Raw genomic sequence first — 20,132 nt, forward strand, 5'->3', positions numbered from 1 at the left:
CATCATTTTTTAGGGTAGTGCTTTCTCACTCTGTGTCCTATTCTGAAAAAAGAGACTTGCTGGGATGTATGGGTATCCTAGCAGTGCCTCTCTCAGGGTGATATTTTAAGGCAAGGGAGCAGATCCTTGAGTCTGCCTACTGATCTCACATACCTAGAGTTCTTCTGTTGACACAATCAAAACCAATGAGTTGTTCTGAAGATGTTTATGAGTCATTTTTATGAGGTCAGGGCATGGAAATGGAGGAAAGTTGAACTTGGAGATATTAATACAGGTGAGAGTGCTGTGCTGCACTGAGGTCTTGTTCCCTCAGAACTCTTTGGAGATTTGCCCTATTGGGGGAGCAGCGTCACCTCTAGTGCCTCATGCTACCTGAGCCATCACACTGTAACTTGGGCTCCAATGGCTACCCAAGAGCACAGAAGGAGAAGGCACAAATCCTCACCAAGAACCATCTGTTCCATTACTTTTCTAGGTGGTGCTGGCCTCTCCTCTCCTGTCCTCCTCCCACCTAGGCTTTACAGGTGCCCCAGGTGGTTTTCCAGGTCTGCTCTCAAGCTTATACCCGGAAAGAGGCAAAGGCATTACTCTTAAGGCAGGGGGGCACCACACTTCCTTTGCACATTGTTTGAATAAGAGGGGCCTTTTGGGAAGTGCTGGGAAGTCCCTTTTTTTTCAGAGCAGAAGAGGCAGAAGAGGCCAGATGCTGGAGGAGTGTCTCATCAAGGTGAGAGACATCAGGAAGACCGCCAGGGCTTGGAGGGGCATGACCTTTCTCCTCTGGCTCTTGCAGTGTTTCCTTGTGCTTCCTCTGAAAATGCCAAACCAATTTCAACCCAAATCCCCTGGTGCGCTGTTGGAATGATCACCCATCTCCTGTTCCTGCTCATGTTCAGGCAGGCTTTAGTCCCCTTTCCTTCAGCTTTCCAGCATCCTTTCTAATTCCTGTCTCACTCGCCAGCCTTCCCAAGCGCATCTCCATGCATGTGGAAAAAAGAACCTGCATCTCCGAGACACATAATGGAACAAAACACTCAGAACCATGGGGGCCAGGACAAAGCTCTCCAAAACCCCACTAAGCACAGGCTTCACTGTGGCCTACACAGGTCTCCCCACAAAAAACAAACAAGCAAACAAAATTGACTCAACTATGACTGAACTGATCATTTGAAAACACAGGCAGGACACATTTGATTCATGCAGGTCTCACAGAAGAAATGAAAATGTCCCAAGGCAGCGACAAAGAGGAACCTCTACTTTGATGTGCACTTCAAAGTGTTGCTCATAAATGGCTTTCTGAGCAGCCGTCACAAGGACTGGCAACACAATTCCATGGGCAGCTGCTTGCTTGGTCAGCCAGGGGCTAAGAAGGAAACATACTCAGGAAAGACAATGATATGACCCAAGCACGTCTGGGAAAGAACAATTTCAGTGCACGAGAGCAGCGCGTTCCTCATCTCTGGCATCTGCAAAGGGGAGAGACACATGAGAGATGATGACAAGAAAATTTTCTAAGTGCTCAGAAGGGAAGCAATCTTTTCTACTGCTTAGAGAAGAAGCTACCTCTGAAACATGCAGTCCTTCTCTGCAGCCCCTCAGTTATGGAACACAACAACTGGGGAGAAATGAAGGAGAAAGGGGAGGAACATACTCAGGCCTTTGGCAAGTCTCAGCATTCAGAGACTCAGTTAGCTCAGGTCTTTCCTGCTGCAGAAATCAAGGGAGGCAAGCACATGAAAAGGCATTTCACCAGTTCCATTTTCCCTGCTGCCCTGACCTGATCCCTCCTGAGCTGAGGAAAAAAAAAGGTCAGATGTCGGGTTAACCCCACAATTTCTCCCAACATTCACACTGCTGCCCCTCCACGACTGAGGAAGAGACAGACAAACCTCTTCCTTTACCTTTCCACACTGGGTAACAACTGGGAGGGCCAAACCTCTGGGATGTGTTCAAGGGGCATGTCTTGTCTCTTGCTCTTCTTGTGCCTCTGCTTGCCCAAAGATTGCAGTAGGCAACAATCCCTTCAAAAACAGCCTACTTGTATCTCTGTCTTAACCCTCAAGGGCCTCAAATCTGCCTGATTTCACATTTCACCTCTCCAAATGTACCTAAAAGCCCACCCTGGAGGACAAGGGCTGCACTAGAGACATGGGGAAGAGCACTGGGCTTGAATGAATCTCTCTCTATGAGATGCTGCAGTCACCACTAGCGCTTTTTGTTGATGCACCCATGAAGACAGAAAGACCTCCTTTGGTCTGCTGTGACTCCGGGGCACTGGGAAGGGCTGGTCAGCACAAATAGAGCAAGGCAGCAATTGCAGCAAAAATGGTCACTCCTCTTCAGCATACCAGCCAATGGGTTCAAATAGGATGCTGACACAACAGGGCACTAAGCCAGGGAGGAGGGAAGTCTACTGGGAGAAGAACACCCCAGACCTGCCCTTCTCTTGGATGCTTTTTCCTAAGCACATGGGGATGAGATTCTAGCCTGCATGGATCTTTGGTTGGACCCAATACAGCTATTGCCAGAGTCTTTATTGCCAAGTTCTCTAAATGCTAAAGACAAACTGTCCAGGGAGCCTAAATTACTCTAGACTAGGACTGCCCTTTTGCCCAGGAAGGTCATGAAATGCTACTGTTAGTTCATTCACTCGTACTTTCACTCACTTTCACTAATACGCTCACTTAATTCATTCACATAATGCATTCAGTCATACTCCTGCTGGAATTCCAAATGGACTAGAAGCAGAAAGGGAGAAAATGGTAAGTTACCCTAAGAAGAGCTGCTACTAGCTGCTCTGTCCCATTCAGCCTTTGCAGAAAGTCTCTCTAATATCTAATTTTCACATCTTTTCCCTGAATAACAAGCATGCCGATTTCCTTCAACACAAGGGCCACATTCTTCCCGCTTTCCAGACAGTGGCAAAAAAGGTGCATGGTCTCTTCTATGCAAGCCTCGACTGCCTTCTGAGGAACAGAGAGGTCTGAAGCAACGCAAGTGCACTTCAGAGGTTCCATTTCTTTATGGCCTAGGAAGCAACAGAAGAAGAACACAATCACTCACAGAGCACTTCGGTGGGCTAAAGAGAGTAGTGGCAGGTTTAACATTTTCAAGCAGACTGCTTGAACACTGCTTCAACACTGCTACAAAGTTGTCTTCTTTAACTTGGTAGGAAAGCTCAGGTGGGAAGTTCATAGAATCATAGAACGCTCAAGGTTGGAAGGGACCTCTAGAGGTCATTTAGTCCAACCCCCTGCACACGCAGGGTCACCTAGATCACATGGCACAGGACTGCATCCAAGCGGGTTTTGAAGATCTCCAGAGAAGGAGACTCCACAACCTCTCTGGGCAGCCTGTTCCAGTGCTCTGGCACCCTCACTGTTAAGAAATTTTTCCTTAAGTTCCTGTGGAACTTTTGGCGTTTCAGTTTGTGGTCATGACCTCTAGTTCTGTCAGTGGCCACCAGGGAAAAGAGGCCAGCACCATCCTCCTCACTCCCTCCCTTGAGGTACTGATTAGCTCCCCTCTCAGCCTTCTCTTCTCCAGGCTGAACAGGCCCAGCTCCCTCAGCCTCTCCTCATAGGGCAGATGTTCCAGGCCCCTGATCATCCCTGTAGCCCTGTGCTGGACTCTCTCCAGCAACTCCACATCCCTCTTGTACTGTGGAGCCCAGAACTGGACACAATACTCCAGATGTGGCTTCACCAGGGCTGAGTAGAGGGGCAGGATCACCTCCCTCGACCTGCTGGAGACTCTCCTCTTAATGTACCCCAGGATCCCATTGGCCTTCTTGGCCACGAGGGCATACTGCTGCCTCATGGTCAACTTATCATCCACCATGACACCCAGGTCTTTCTCTGCAGAGTTGCTCTCCAGAAGGTCAGTCTCCAGCCTGTACTGGTGTCTGGGGTTATTCCTTGCCAGGTGCAGCACCTTGCACTTGGCCTTGTTGAATTTCATGAGGTTTTTCACCACCCACTTGTCCAGTCTCTCCAGATCCCTCTGGATGGCAGCGCATCCCTCTGGGGTATCGGCTACCCTCCCAGTTTCGTATCATCAGCAAACTTGCTGAGGGAGCACTCTGTGCCTTCATCCAGGTCATTGATGAATAAATTGAACAGGACTGGGCCAAGGACTGACCCATGGGGGACCCCGCTAGCTACAGGCCTCCAACTAGACTCGGCACTGCTGATCACCACCCTTTGAGGTCTGCCATCCAGCCAGTTCCTAATCCACCTCACTGTCCACTCATCTATCCCACACTTCCGGAGCTTGTCCAGGAGGACATTGTGAGGGATGGTGCCAAAAGCCTTGGTGAAGTCGAGATAGACGACATCCACCGCTCTCCCCTCATCCATCCAGCTGGTCATTCCATCATAGAAGGCTATCAGGTTAGTCAAGCAAGATTTCCCCTTGGTGAATCCATGCTGACTACTCTTGAGCACCTTCTTGTCCTCCATGTGCCTGGAGACAACAGCCAGTATGAGCCGCTCCATCACTTTTCCAGGGACGGAGGTGAGGCTCACTGGCCTGTAGTTGCCTGGGTCCTCCTTCTTGCCTTTTTTGAAGACTGGCATGACATTGGTCTTCTTCCAGTCTTCCAGCACCTCCCCGGTTCTCCAGGATCTTTCAAAGATGATGGAGAGTGGCTTAGCTATGACATCTGCCAGCTCCCGCAGCACTCTGGGGTGCATCCCATCAGGGCCCATGGATTTGTGGGTATTGAGTTTCCTTAGGTGCTCTCTGACCCAATCTTCCTCTACCCAGGGCAAGTCTTCCTCTCTGCAGGTTTCTTCTCTTGTCCCTAGGGCCTGGGACTCTAAAGGGCTGCCCTTTGTAAACACCAAAGCAAAAAAGGCATTGAGCAACTCTGCTTTTTCTGCGTGGTTTGTAACCAGGGTGCCCATCCTGTTCACCAGCGGACCCACGTTTTTCCTGGTTGGAAAAGGGTTGCACCACCCTTGGGCTTCAAATGCATTTTGCACTCTTGGATGGGAATTTTCTCTCCTGCAACTTGTGTTGCTGCACTTTGTCCTGCCCCAGGCACATCTGGGAAAATTCAGGCTCCATCCTCTCCTCACCTTCCCTTTGGGCAGCTGCAGCTGCAGGCAGCAGCAAGATCCCCCTGTGCCTTCACCTGGCTGCACAGACACAGCACCTTTGGCCTCTCCTCAGACAACCTGGGCTCCAGCTCCCAACCACCTCAGGTGGCTCTGCTGGGCTCTCACCAATGCTACCCAAGGGCAGTTCTCTTGATGCAGCCAAAAAACCCTCCCAGCTTTAATTATGCTGTCCTGGGTGCAGATCTTTACAAATGCGCTGAGGATCCCCTCAGAGCAGGGATAGCACAAAGCCTTTTCCATGGGCCTCCCTCACCTGGCTGTGGCCTCCTTGCTTGTCAGCACTGGCATGGTTGCCTGCCTGCAGCCCTCCTTCCTCTCCTCTGCAGGTCTAAATCTGGTGGTGGCTGTTCTGTATTCAAAGGTGCCTCCAGCAGTGAACCCCCTCATCTATAGGGGAACAACTAGTTCAAGGATGCTCTGAGGACAGTGTCAGCTGTAAAAAACATCCCATTTTTATCCACTCCGCAATTCCAACATAAGGCATTAAATCTATGTGTTACCTTTTCCTAATTTTCTCTCTTATATTAATGTTAAAAGATAAAAACATCCTGCTTTATGCCAGCTGTCCTCAGTAGTCCCTCTTGAATCTGACCCTGAGAATTTTTTGAAGCAAGAAATCAGGCTTCCTCCTTCTTCAGCACAGATGGTCCAATCTGCAATCTATCTAAGATATTTCTCAGAAGATTCCTGCAGATCCCAATAGAAAGTGGACTTGCACTTAATGAACACAGAGTCGAGGGGAATGTTTTGTTTCTCAGTGGCCAGGAACCCAATTACTTTTCTGCTTTTACCAGGCACCCGGGCTCCCGGCCTTGCCCTCCACCAGACTGCACGTGCGGGAGATGCTGCCAGGGAGAGCCCAGGTGTTCGGTCACCGGCTGCGGAGGGGGCACCTGGGGACACACACACAGAAAAACACACACATGAAGGGCAATTTTGCTAATGCATTTATTCATCATTTGGGGAAAATGTTCCAGATCTCCCAGGCATTTGGTCTGGGGTCCAGGGACAATCATCTCCTCAAACTACTGGAGGGAGACAGGGCGGGGGTCATCCACAGTGCCAGTCTTCAAGGACAGGGCACAGAATGTGACTCCAAGGTCTCCTGGCAGAAGAGAGAGGTCACTGCCCTACCACTGCCCTCTGAAAAGTTTAGGGAAAAGAGAATGTAATAGGATCCTCCAGAGGCTCCAGGGAAAGGCTTGGCTGTCCTGGCTCTCTTTAAAACCCAGAGCCCTCTTCTCTCGCATGCCTTCAGCCTGCAGCAGAAAAAGGGACAATGAGGGACACCAGTCTGTCCCCAAGGCCCCTCCAGTTCCCCACACTGGCTGCCCCTCAGATGCGCCCCATTACTTACTGGCACAGCAGCAACATCTCCACCTGCTGGCAGAGCAGCATCTCTCGCGTACTAGGCAAGAAGAAGCCCATGTCAGTCTGCGTTGGGTTGGAGTATCTTTCCTACTGCGCCCAGACCCAAGGCTCCCCCATGTTCTGTTTGGGAATAGGAACTCCCTGCCTTGCCAAGCCTATTGCTTGCAAATATCCACTTGGACCCTTGTGCCTTGTTGAAAAGAAAAGCAGCAATAGCAATGGGGATGAGATTTGGAGGCCCAAAGCGACGGTATCTGGCAACCCCCAGAGAAAGGAATGTGGCTATGCGGGGCCTAAAGGGAAGGGAATGGTGATGGTGGAGCCTGGATTTGGAGGTGCTAAAGGAACAGGATTGGGGAGACAGTAGGGAAGGGACTGGGATTCAAATGGAAAGAACTTGAGGAGGGCAAGAAGGGTGACTAGGGTGGGCTGAGGGCAAAGGTGTGGGGGAAGCCACCCCAAGGATGCTGGGGGCCTGGATAGATGGGATTTAGTAAGCTGGGTCAGACAAATGGCATTTGGGGAGCACAAGGTAAGGCCTGGGTGGGATTGAAGGCAGAGAACTGCGGTGGTGGTGGAGTGAAAAGAGCTGATTGGGAAAGAGTGAAGGCTGGAGATCTGGGGATGCTGGATGGAGGGAGATCAACAGAAAAGGATCATGGGGAGATGGTAAAGAAAGGATGGGGAGCTCCAGAGGGAAGAGGTTTCTGGCCTCCTTCACAGGGAGTTCTTGGGAGCCAACACAGAGTTTTGGGGCAGTTTCCCAGAAAGGGAACAGAGAAGACAGGCCTGACTGAACTTACCAGGTTAGTGGCCAAGGATGCCTGTGGGAGGGACAAAGGTACTTTTCCTAGATCTTCGTCTTTTGGGGGAGATAGTATCACGAGATCCTTGTATGGGAAGGAGAGAGGCTCAGCCAGAGAGGTTGATACTCGTCCATAGCATTTGAGTCCACATCAGAGACAACAGCAGTAAGGATGGTGAGAAATCCCTACTCTGTTCCCCACCCCCTCCCAGGGCTCCCATGAGGTCTCTGTCAAGGAATCTCCAGGCTCTTTGGGATACTAGAGCCCACATAGACACCTGGGGAGCCATCAGGGCACTTACCGGATGGTTCAGCTCCACAAGGGCACTGTTGTCTTCCAGTCCAACTGTCCCCACACCCTGGAGGGGTAAGAAAAAGTTCAGGATACAAGAGGAACGCAGTAGTGCAGGGATGGGTCCACATCCCACACTGCTCTGGGACACAGGTGTCTGAGAGGACATGGAGAACATTGTGTCTGCTGTAAGGGGGGCTGTCATAGAATCATAGAATCATAGAATGCTTAGGGTTGGAAGGAACCTCTAGAGATCATCTAGTTCAACCCCCCTGCATACGCAGGGACACCTAAAGCACGTGGCGCAGGACTGCATCCAAGCAGGTTTTGAAGATCTCCAGAGAAGGAGACTCCACAACCTCTCTGGGCAGCCTGTTCCAGTGCTCTGTCACCCTCACTGTTAAGAAATTTTTCCTTAAGTTCCTATGGAATTTTTGATGTTTCAGTTTCCGGCCATTTCCTCTAGTCCTATCAGTGGCCACCACTGAAAAGAGACCATGACCGTCCTCTGCACTCCCTCCCTTGAGGTATTTATATACACTGATTAGATCCCCTCTCAGCCTTCTCTTCTCCAGGCTGAACAGGCCCAGCTCCCTCAGCCTCTCCTCATAGGACAGATGTTCCAGGCCCCTGATCATCCTTGTAGCCCTGCGCTGGACTCTCTCCAGCAGCTCCACATCCCTCTTGTACTGTGGAGCCCAGAACTGGACACAGTACTCCAGATGCGGCCTCACCAGGGCTGAGTAGAGGGGCAGGATCACCTCCCTCGACCTGCTGGAGACGCTCTTCTTAATGCAGCCCAGGATCCCATTGGCCTTTTTGGCCACGAGGGCACACTGCTGCCTCATGGTCAACTTGTCGTCCACCATGACACCCAGGTCTTTCTCCGCAGAGCTGCTCTCCACAAGCTCGGTCCCCAGCCTGTACTGGTGTCTGGGGTTATTCCTCCACAGGTGCAGGACCTTGCACTTGGCCTTGTTGAATTGCATGAGGTTTTTCACCGCCCACTTGTCCAGTCTGTCCAGGTCCCTCTGGATGGCAGCACAGCCCTCTGGGGTATCGGCTACTCCTCCCAGTTTGGTATCATCAGCAAACTTGCTGAGGGAGCGGTCTGTGCCTTCATCCAGGTCATTGATGAATAAATTGAACAGGACTGGACCAAGGACTGACCCCTGGGGGACCCCACTAGCCACAGGCCTCCAACTAGACTCTGCACCGCTGATCACCACTCTCTGGGCCCTGCCATCCAGCCAGTTCCTAATCCATCTCACTGTGCACTCATCTATCCCACACTTCCGGAGCTTGCCCAGGAGGATGTTGTGAGGGACGGTGTCAAAAGCCTTGGTGAAGTCGAGATAGACGACATCCACCGCTCTCCCCTCGTCTATCCAGCCGGTCATTTCATCATAGAAGGCTATCAGGTTAGTCAGGCAAGATTTTCCCTTGGTGAATCCATGCTGACTACTCTTGAGCACCTTCTTTTCCTCCATGTGCCTGGAGACAACAGCCAGTATGAGCCGTTCCATCACTTTTCCGGGGACGGAGGTGAGGCTGACTGGCCTGTAGTTGCCTGGGTCCTCCTTCTTGCCTTTTTTGAAGACTGGCGTGACATTGGCATTCTTCCAGTCTTCTGGCACCTCCCCCGTTCTCCAGGATCTTTCAAAGATGATGGAGAGCGGCTTAGCTATGGCATCTGCCAGTTCCCGCAGCACTCTGGGGTGCATCCCATCAGGGCCCATGGATTTGTGGGTATCGAGGTTCCTTAGGTGCTCTCTGACCCAATCTTCCTCTACCCAGGGCAAGTCTTCCTCTCCACCCACTTCTTCTCTTGCCTCTAGGGCCTGGGGCTCTAAAGGGCTGCCCTTGGTAAACACCGAAGCAAAGAAGGCATTGAGCAACTCTGCTTTTTCTGTGTTATTTGTAACCAAGGTGCCCATCCCGTCCTCCAGCGGACCCACGTTTTCCCTGATCTTCCTTTTGCTGTTAATGTATTTGAAGAATTTTTTTTTGTTATTTTTAACGTCCCTTGCCAGCTTGCCTTCCAGACGTGCCTTAGCTTTCCTTGTCGCATCTCTGCACTCCCTGACTACGTTCCTGTATTTCTCCCAGGGGGCCTGTCCTTTTTTCCACATTCTGTATACCGCTGCCTTCTGCTTGAGCATTGCCACAAGCTCCCGGCTCATCCACGCAGGTCGCCTGCCCCCTCTGCCTCCCTTCCTACACACAGGGATGCACTGCTGCTGGGCGTGGAGGAAGTGCCGCTTGAAAACTAACCAGCTCTCTTGGGCCCCCCTGCCTTCTAGAGCACTAGCCCATGGGATTCTACCGAGGAGGTCTCTGAAGAGGCTAAAGTTGGCCCTCCTGAAGTCCATCGTCGCAAGGCTACTTACAGCCCTGCCTCCTCCTCGTTGAATCCTGAACTCCACCAACTCATGGTCACTGCAGCCGAGGCTACCCCCCACCTTAACATCTCCTACTAGGCCCTCCCTATTTGATAGCACGAGGTCCAGTAGCCCACCTCTCCTCGTCGGCTCCTCCACAACCTGCGTCAAAAAGTTATCGTCGACGCTCTGCAGGAACCTCCAGGACTGCTTATGCCTGGCTGTGTTGTCCTCCCAGTTGATGTCGGGGTAGTTGAAGTCCCCCATGAGAACCAGGGCCTGTGACCGTGAGGCAACATCCAGCTGCCTATAGAAGGCCTCATCAACCTCCTCGTCCTGGTCAGGTGGCCGGTAGCAGACACCCACCACAGTGTCTCCCACATTAGCCTGCCCTCTAATCCTTACCCACAAGCTCTCAACTCGCTCATCCTCGACTCCCAGGTTGAGCTCCATGCATTCCAGTTGCTCTCTCACATAAAGAGCAACTCCACCACCTCGCCTTCCCAGCCTGTCCTTCCTAAAGAGCACATAGCCTTCCATGGCAGCGCTCCAGTCGTGCGAGCTATCCCACCACGTCTCTGTGATTCCGATGAGAGTCCAGCAGCTGACACCCACAGCCCTGTTTCTGTGGTAGCCACAACAGAGCTGTCAGGCCTGGGGACAGTTTGGCAGGAACCAAACTCAGGGACTGAGGGACTGGACAGATGGGATTTGGTAAGTTGTGCCAAAGAAAGGGGATTTGGTGAACGCTGCTGGTGTGAAAGGTGCAGGCCTGGGGCAGCCTGGAAAGAGATGCTTGGGGGAGACCAAAAAGAGGAGTTTGGGGAACACCAGGAGAGGAGAAGGAGACATATCAAGGTCAAGGGACCTGAAGGACACCGAGAAGGGGTGCTGAGGTGGTCCAGAGCAAAGGGATTCCTGGTGTCCCATGCAGGAGGTGTCTAGAAGGTTCTGCAGGGCCAGGGCTCTAGAGGGGGATCTCAGGGTTCCTGACTGGGACCTGGGAGCCATCGGAGCACTTACCAGAGAGTTCACATCCAAGCCCACATCTTCGTCCGTGCGTAGTGGTCCCACTTCCTGGAGGGTAAGAGGTGAGGGTCAGGGTGTAAGAAGCACCCAGCAGTGCAGGGATAGGTTCATGTCCCACACTGATCTGGGCTGCAGGTGGCTGGGAGGGCGCAGCGCCTTGTAGTCAGGGGGCACCCAACAGCCCAAATCCACAACCCCTTGGCGTGGCCCCAGCCACAATTATTCCCCACTGCTCATCTCTGCTTAGCTCATCTCAGCTCTACCCTCACAGAAGGGTTCCTGCAGGTCCCTGTGGCAGCAGCCGTGGCTCCCTCTGCCCTATGCAGACACAGGAAAGCTCTGCCCCTGCAGTCACCTCCAGCATCAAGCCCATCACCCTCGCATTAGAGCTTACCAGTGCATCTGCTGGGTGGTACAGGATGGCAAGAAGCACAGCCACACTGAGCACTGTGACCTTCATCTTCCTCCAAGGTCTGGTGATTCCTGGATGCGGCTGCAAAGGGTGAGGAGCAAATTTATCCCTCCCAGAACTTCCCCATTCCAAGAGCCCCAGGGCAAATTCAATCTTGGCCCTGGCAACATGCCCTCCCCTGGCATCAGTCTCCCTGCCTCCATCCTGCACTTGGCAGCTCCTCGGAGAAGGACACAGGCATCCAGTGGGTGGGGAGCAGCAGTGCCCCCATGACAGCTGGACATTCTGCAGGGAGGACCTCCTGCCCCAACATGATTCCCCCTGACAGTCTCACAAAGAGAGATTTCCCCAGGCTGCCAGGAACTCAGTGCATGTACTGGGACACAATATAAAACACGAGTAATGGTGAGTGGTGGACATTACGAGATGAGCAGTTGTAGGGCTTGGGGCAACTGTTAGGGGTGAGTTCAGTGCCCAGCTCCAGCTCCTTCAATGTCCATTACACTGGGGCTCAAACTGATCCCAGACTCCAGCTGCAGCCTCCCCAAAGCAGAGCAGAGCAGAGCATGGACCAGAGGGGAACTGCGCCTGCCCTGGCCCTGCTGCTGCCTGAGGGACCATGCCCTCCCAGATGCCTCAGTCCTGCTCTCCAGAGCCGTCCATGACTACCGGGTCTCAGTGCCCCATCCTCAACTAGGCTTCCAACAGCTGTCTCTTCCCTCCATGGGACTCAGAGAAGCCACTGTCTCTTCCCCAGGGAGTGACCTTTCAATGCCCTGGTCTGTAGCAAAGACCACATTGCCGCATGTGTTGTCCTCAAGGAGGAATTGGCTCTTCAGAGGGCATGAGATGAAGCAGGTGCTTGTTCCTGAGCAGCCACTCAAGGATAATTGGGCCCATGAAGTGTCTCTGATAAGCTGTGTTGCCCAGGGCTTTGTGAATAGAAACTATTCAGGGAGCTGCCCTCCTCTCCAGTGGACCTACAGAATTGTCTACGAGGTGCAATACAGACACCCAAACACCAAAGCCCCAAACATCTGGGTTCCCTCTACTGCCTGACAGAGATTAGAGATGGCAGAGGAAGAGAGTCTTAAAGTAAATGCAGAATGGGATAATGGTCCCCACATGCCTGGGTTGCTCTCCCTGGCACTGGGGCCTGTATGGGTCAGGGAGGTGGTCAGAGATTAGGCATTGATTCACCTTGCTAATCAGAGTGGGGAATCTCTGACCTAAGGGACAGGAAGCTTCTATCCATGATCCTACACTCCTAGCCAGAGCAGAGCAGGGAACCAGGTGTCCAAGTCCCCTTTCCCCCTCCTGAGCTGGCAACACTTGCATGACATGAAGGTATGTTCCCTCCCTGCATCTCATGCTCAGGGGCAGTGATGATATTAACTTAAGAAAAAAACTTTATAAAATCAGGTGCTTCTCCACTGTCTTTCAGAAACAGGAAGTGTGCCATGAACTTGTGCTGACCAGGCAGAAGCTTTTGTGAGTGAGCCCAGTCAGCAGCAGCAGCAGCACCAAAGACCATGGGGCAGCAGGAGCTGCTGGCTGACCTGCTCCAAGGAACTCTGCCACTGACCAGCCTGGGAGCACAGAAACATCTTCACCACATGTCTCTGTTCAGTTACTAAGTGAATAAAGCAGAAAACAAGGATCTTGAAACTGAGTTACAAACAGAGAAGAAATCAAGGTTTCAGATAAATGGAGAAACATAGACTAGCCAAGAACTTCCTGGCTATTTACAGGTGGCAATGCTCTCCACACTAGGACACACTAGGGGAGATGGAAAGGACATTGGTAGCACTTTGATCTAGTTTTTTGATTTTGAAGAGATATTAACTTAAAAAAAAATCTTAGCAAAAGCTTTGACTACTTTCAGGTCAGGAGAAAGATCTTCTCCTATGCATTTTGAAGGCAACCACTGAGGCACATGGATAAATCACTTTGGATTTCTCCCTCTCCACTGCCATTCATCTCTCCTCCCCCAGCCAGCTTGGTCCTGATGGACAAGAAGGCAGAGGTTGATGCTCGCAAATAGTAGCCTGTTCCAGGGGCCATCTGCCAGGCTGAGCCCATTGCACCCTCCAAACACGATGGCTTGTGGGCTGAGAGCTGCCTTCTCTGTGTAGCCAAGGTTTTCTTGATTGTCCTTTACAGCTGGATCACTTCAGAGGGCAGTTCCCCAATTACAGGGAACCTCAGTGTCACACTGGTTTTGTTCTCGTCATGATACAGTCTCTGTCACAACTTCAGGCAGACGTTGTCTAGGTTTCTCAGATGAGAAGAGATAAATGAGAGTCACTGAGGCATGATTCGTGAGAATGGTCAGATTCTTTAGTGAAACACTCCAGGTCATTTTCCAAGATTACTTCTTACAGGATGCATGTTTGCTCTTATCTTTATGGGACACTTACCATAGCACATGGAGCTGTTATGTATCACTTACGAAAGACTTAAGCCACCCAGTGCTGACTTCAATATTTGCTTTGGACACAGTCCAGACAGGAAGCAGTCACGGGAAGATTTTCTTTTTGCCTGTTTCTGCTTTGTGCATTACTATTGGAAAACTGAGTTTTAAAAAGTGCTGAATTATTTATTGTACTTAAAAAAGCTGTGACATTACTCATACTCTGAAGTTACTTTGAAAATAATGAATGAAGTGTATGCATTGCCGTAATGGGGGAATATTTGCCCAAGAGAGGCCAAGACTCTCTGAGAAAAATCCAAAGCAGGCAGAGGACATTTGATATATCATTTACCATTAAACTGTGTGTGTCTGGCAAGCTTTGCCCAGGTCATGTTTGGGTTGGAGCCATCCCTGGGCAGCTCTCAGCCCTCTGCCCAGCCAGGACTCCTGTATGGAAGGGGCTGCCTCTGCCCCCTGCCAGCTCTAATCACTGTCAGGTGCTGGAGGGAACCCAGGTGTTCAGGCCCATGGGAGTTCTAGAGAGTGGACATCTCCCTGAATAGGCTCCTTGTGCATGCAGCCATGAGCAAATACGGCTTATCAGAGACACTTTAAGAGCACCATTACCCTTGAGTGGGTGCTCAGGAACAAGCACTTACTTGATTTTTTATTTGCTTCATTTCTACTCACATTAAAAAAAACATATTCAGGCCCACAGCATTTAGAATGTTATACTTTTATGTCTTGCACAAGCTTTGTGGCCCAAAGCACCTGGGACAGCAATTGCTCACTCTGTTCAGAGCCATTCCTGCTAGGAGATGTTGAGATCTCTTGCCTGCTTCCTCTTGCCCTGCTCAGTTCCCATCCCCGCCCCAGACCTTGTGAAGCTGCAGTCAGGAGGTCTAAAAGCCATGTACAGGCTGGCCATGGCGGAACAGAGGTTCCTGAAGCTTTTGTGGCTGAGGGAACTGTCAAGGGAAGGAGCCGCTGGCTGTAGCAGCCAGAAGAGCATTGTGGTGGCTGTCAAGGAGCTGTTGGATGTTTTGGTGTGCTCAGTGGTGAGTGCTTCCTCCCGCGGTGGCAGCAGCCGCCTGTGCTGTGCGCCCGTGGGATGAGCACCTGGGATGCTGTGTGCACAGCACCATCCTCTCACTGGGTGAAAATGCCTTGGCAGTTACCCTAGCGAGGGGTTTGCTGCATGAGAGCTGCATCTGGAAGGCTAGGAGACCTGTGTGAAGGAGGCTGAGGGGCCCTGCAGCTCCTGCTGGGCTCTGGAGAAGCTGCTGGAGATGTCTGTGCTGGAAAGGAAGCCTTGGACTTTTCCTTAGCCCTTAGCAGGGCTTTTTGTGCAGGACCCCAACTGCTGCCTCCTGTTTGTTTCCCCAGACTGGCAGAGCAGCCTTTGAGCTCAGGGTCACGGTGTGGATACCTCGTGGCAGGATCCCCATGCCTTAATAGCTCTATTTGTGGTCCAAATCACTGCTGGGGGTGCAAATTAAGGTTGTAGCCTCAAGGCAGTGCCCACCTCGGTGCTGAGCCCCAGTTAGGATGGGGTTTACTGGGGACATAACTGCTGTTTTGCAGTGACTGTTAGAGCTCCAGACTTCTCCAAAAACAGTTTCAATTTGTAGCTCTCAGGACATCATCATGGCAATTACCATTATACTGCATCTCTCCCTGATTTGATTCCACAGCTGGCTACAGCTGTGTCTCTGTAATGGCAAATAGCAGCATTCATACTGGCTTTTCCCTTTTCTTTGCACCTTGAAGTAGGTCAGACTCAGCTGTACAGAGCCTTGAAATAGAGACTGGACCCTAGTGCATGTGAAAAGCCATCAGAGGTCGGTTTTGCTGTGATTGCTGGTCATCCCTGTGAACGCTGCAGCTGTAGTGGACATGGGTGATAGGTGTGGGGCAGCAGGAACTCTGAGCTGTGTTTTTGGAGTCACTCTTCCCTTTCCAATGACTCCACATCTTCTCTGGCACGGCAACCTCTCAGGTTGGCACTTCTCAGAGATGGGTCTCTAGCACGAAAAGCAGGGATATTGTGCACTTCACAGTGTGCTGAGATGGACTGGAGGATCAAGATGGGCGCAATGCTTTTTTTTTGCTTTTCTTTTTCCCTTCTTTGTTAGATGGCTGTGACATGGCCCTGTGAAATCTTTCCCAGTGTGGAATGGGCTGAGCTTGGCCCAAGTCCTGTGACCTAGCAACCATCAAAGCAACTTGTCCCTCTCCTTGTTCCTCCTCCCATTGTTCTGCTGTCGAGCCACATGTTGACAGGAGATGGTTGTGGCCCTTTCTTTCCAACTCTCTAGGGAAGAAGGCATTGCTGTCTACTTGGCACATCTGGCTGCAGAGTGCTTTGAACATCTTCCCACATGATTTTTCCCAGAAGTTCTGTAGGAGCTGCTTGCTTGAAGACCACAAAGATGTTGCTGCCCTGTTTTAGTGTGCTCTGCTAGTGACTTTGTTCCTCTTTGTCTGCTTCCTAGGACATAAGCCTTCTGAGCCCCTGAAATGTGCACATGTAAGCACAAACATCCTTCTCCCCTGCAAAACGTTAGTGACTGGCTTAGAAGACACCCTGCGTCTTTTCTCTCCCCTCTAGAGTGGGAGGACTGTTGTCTTTGTACTGAAGAAAACTGGCATGTTTCTAATTGATGGGGCAGATGTGAACAAGAATTTACAGAGACTTTCTGAAAAGGCTCAATGAGACCAAGCAGATGCTAGCAGCCCTCCTTGCAGCAAGTTCTCCATTTCTCCACCGCTCCGTCACATTGTGGAATTTGAAAGGAAATGCAATTCTGTTAGCCTGCCGTGACCTGTTGAAGGACATGGACAGTCCTGGCTGAAAGGAATGCCAGCTGCCCAGTTTGTTTGGAACGTTTAGAGGAGTTGAAGATCCTGGAGGGGCAGTTATTGCCACAGGAACACCAATGCTTCTCAGGGCTACATCTCTCAGTGGCTGCAGGGTTGGAGCATCTCCATGGGGACCCCTACAGGGGGACCCTTTTCCAGGGCTGCAGCGAGCACAGTCTTGTGCCGAGCGGAAAAAGGGACTGCTGCTGGGAGGGGGCCGAGGCTGGGCAAGCAATAGCCTTGCCAGGGCTGTGTACCACCTGCCCCACACCAGGAGAGAACACGAGGCCCCGAAGACAGAGCCGGTGCTGTAACCATCCTCACCAATGCCTCCTGCTCTCTCCAGGCTCTGGGTACCACCACCAGCCTGGCCGACTGCAGTCCCGAGAGGAGCCCGTGGAATGGAAGAGCCATGGCAGCAGCAGCCAGGTAACCGTTCCCATGGCTGCTGGGGATGGATACAGATTTGTGGTGTGCAGGAAGGGGGACAGCTGGTGGGAGAGAGGCCGCATGGGCTACTGCAGACAGACAGCACTGCCTACGCTGGGCAAGGCCTGCCCCGGCCTTGGTAGCAACAGAGGTCATGGGGCCGGAGCTCGCTTCCGCAGGGACCTGCCCTACAAATGCCCCCTTCTATCTTGCAGGTTCTGGGCAGCAGCAGGATGGCCGCAGGGGCCTGGCCCAAGCCCACAGAGCAGCTCAGCTCCAGCAGCAGCTCCAGCCGTGCAGGCAGAGGCTGCACGGGGACGGCCGGGGCTTGACTTTGCGAGAGCAGCCCCAGGGTTCCTGGCAGAGGTACCAGGGAGCTGGTGCAGGCCTGGGTGCTGGGGCAGAGCACCCTGAGGGCCAGGAGCAGCCAAGCCCTCAAGGGTGTCTGCCTGCACCTGTCCCCCTGGCTCTGTGCACCGCCTGCCCACCCACCACCCCAAATTTCTAATACCAATGTGCTAGAAGAACAGGGGAAGAAACCTGAAAGAGAAGCCACTCGTGGCAGGTGAGACACTTGGAGGAATGGATGAGGGCGACCCTGTAACCCTGTGCTTGTGTGGGTGAGATGCTTCCTCTGCACAACAGGTTCCAGGCAGCTCTGAGAGTTTTTGATCCCATGCAGTAGCTGGGACTGTTAAACAGTGTTCAATACATTTGCCAGGGTGGGGTACCTGTGCCCCTTAGAGGCTCCATCTGTTATGAATCCTGCTCTTCTCCTTGCTGCATCAAGAGAGAGCTGGTATCTGGCACACAGAGCATTCCTGTGGGCACATCTTGCAGCTCTGGGCATTTCAGCTGGGGGTGATCTCGCTCTCTCTTTATGTGAACACAGTCAGTTGAGCCCACATCATTCATGGCAACAGCCAACAGAACTGTCTTGTGCTGCAGAATCTTGTGATGACAGGATGACAAAGAGCAGGATGTCCGAGTTGTGCTTGAGACCCTGCTGGCAGAGGAGGATCGAGCAGCAGCAAGAGATGGCCAGAGGAGCAAAGCAGCTTGTGGGGTTGCAGAAGCAGGGCAGAGCTGGCAGGTGGGGGGCGCAGGATGGGCACTTTGCTCTTTTCCACTACCCCTGGTGCATCGGAAACCAGCAGCAGGGGAGAGGCCAATAGGACTCCCTCCTCAGAGGATGGTCTGTGCAGGAGGAGATTGCAGTCACATGGGCAGATTGGAGTCTGTGGTAGCAGGGCTTCCCAGGCCCAATCCATCCCAGACCAGCCCCACCAGACCATGCCCAGAGCCTGCAGGAAAGTAGGTCCTGGGTTGCATTTGGACTGTTCCCTTTGTCAGGCTCTGTTTACATTCACACGCATGGACATGGGCCACATGAGATGTTTGCCAGGTCCCAGACCAGAGCCTGAGACCTACAGCTAAATGTCTGTTCTTGGCTGAGGGAAACAATGTGTCTGCTCTGAAACTAAAATGCAGAGTACACAGCAGGAGCAGAGTGAAACAGTGCAGGTGCCTGGGTTTATATCAGGAAGGGATGGATCAAAATGATCCATCTGCTTCGCAGGCATGAATGGACAGAGTGTCAGTTAAATTATTGGCAACTTTTACTGAGGATAATGCCCATGTGGGGAATCCAAGCCTTTTGGACAGGGTTATTGGCTGCTGTCCAGTTCATGATGGCAGTCTGTGTCACAGCATGTTTCAGTGAACCCTGAAAATCCAGCTGCCCCATGATCCTCTGTAACCATTCCAGAGCATGCAGGATGACCTTCTTTTGATACAAGGCTATACTGGATACACATGAGCATCATCCTTGTGTCCCAGCTATAAGTTTATTTCCAAAGATCTTGCCACATTGCCGAAGAAGTGAAATCATCATCAGCTCAGTGTTACTGAGCTCTCCTCTCAGTAGGGAAGATGGGATGAATTTCCTCCTCTCTGCTGGGGCTTTCTCCTGCCCTTGATGTGGTGACACTGACCACTCACTGGCCTGCCTGCTGCTGGCCAGTCAGGCTGCATCCTAGAGGTGACCTTACAATCACTGCACCAGTGCTGTGACAGTGCTGTCCCTCCAGACTCCCCCCTCTACCTCATGGGCTTTGTCAAGGCCCTGAGGACCTCAAATTGCCTGCTCAGCTGAGCTTCATCCCCTACGAGCACGCTGAGGGGTGGGACATACTCTGTGTCATGACATGCCCCGGACAAGCTGACATGTCCCAGAGAGCTGTCCCCTGGTGCCCTGAGAGCCTCAGTAGAAAGCCACATTTAAACTCTTCTGCTGGGCCACAGGCTGGGATGGAGAAGTTGGGATTGCCTCTCAGCTGGGACTGGATCTAGACAAGGGATGCACCACAAAGCATGGCCCTTTCAACATTTCTGCAGCCACTGGGGAATCAGGAAGGACCTGTCATAGAATCATAAAATCATAGAATCATAGGATCATTAAGGTTGGCAGGGACCTCTAGAGGTCATCTAGTCCAAACCCCATGCACACACAGAGTCACCTAGAGCATGTGGAACAGGACTGCGTCCAAGCAGGTTTTGAAGGTCTCCAGAGCAGGAGAGTCCACAACCTCTCTGGGCAACCTGCTTGAGTGCTCTGTCACCCTCATTGTTAAGAAATTTTTCCTTAAGTTCCTGTGGAACTTTTGATTTTTCGGTTTGTGGCCGTTACCTCTAGTTCTGTCGGTGGCCACCACTGAAAAGAGGCCAGCACCATCCTCCTCGCTGCCTCCCTTGAGGTATTTATATACACTGATTAGATCCCCTCTCAGCCTTCTCTTCTCCAGGCTGAACAGGCCCAGCTCCCTCAGCCTCTCCTCATAGGGCAGATGTTCCAGGCCCCTGATCATCCTTGCGGCCCTGCGCTGGACTCTCTCCAGCAGCTCCACATCCCTCTTGTACTGTGGGGCCCAGAAGTGGACACAGTTCTCCAGATGCAGCCTCACCAGGGCTGAGTAGAGGGGCAGGATCACCTCCCTCGACCTGCTGGAGACACTC

At 52.0% G+C, this 20,132-nt stretch overlaps 1 pseudogene; it reads right to left on the reverse strand.

Annotated features, from left to right (window-relative positions):
- Positions 1-471: 471 nt before the first annotated feature.
- LOC104581145 (coiled-coil domain-containing protein 81-like) overlaps positions 472-20,132 on the reverse strand; it is a 272,002-nt pseudogene continuing 252,341 nt past the window's right edge.

The sequence above is a fragment of the Tinamus guttatus genome, unplaced genomic scaffold, assembly GCF_059628265.1.
Source record: "Tinamus guttatus ecotype Peru unplaced genomic scaffold, ASM5962826v1 Tinamus_guttatus_pri_ptg000190l, whole genome shotgun sequence".
NCBI lineage: Eukaryota > Metazoa > Chordata > Aves > Tinamiformes > Tinamidae > Tinamus > Tinamus guttatus.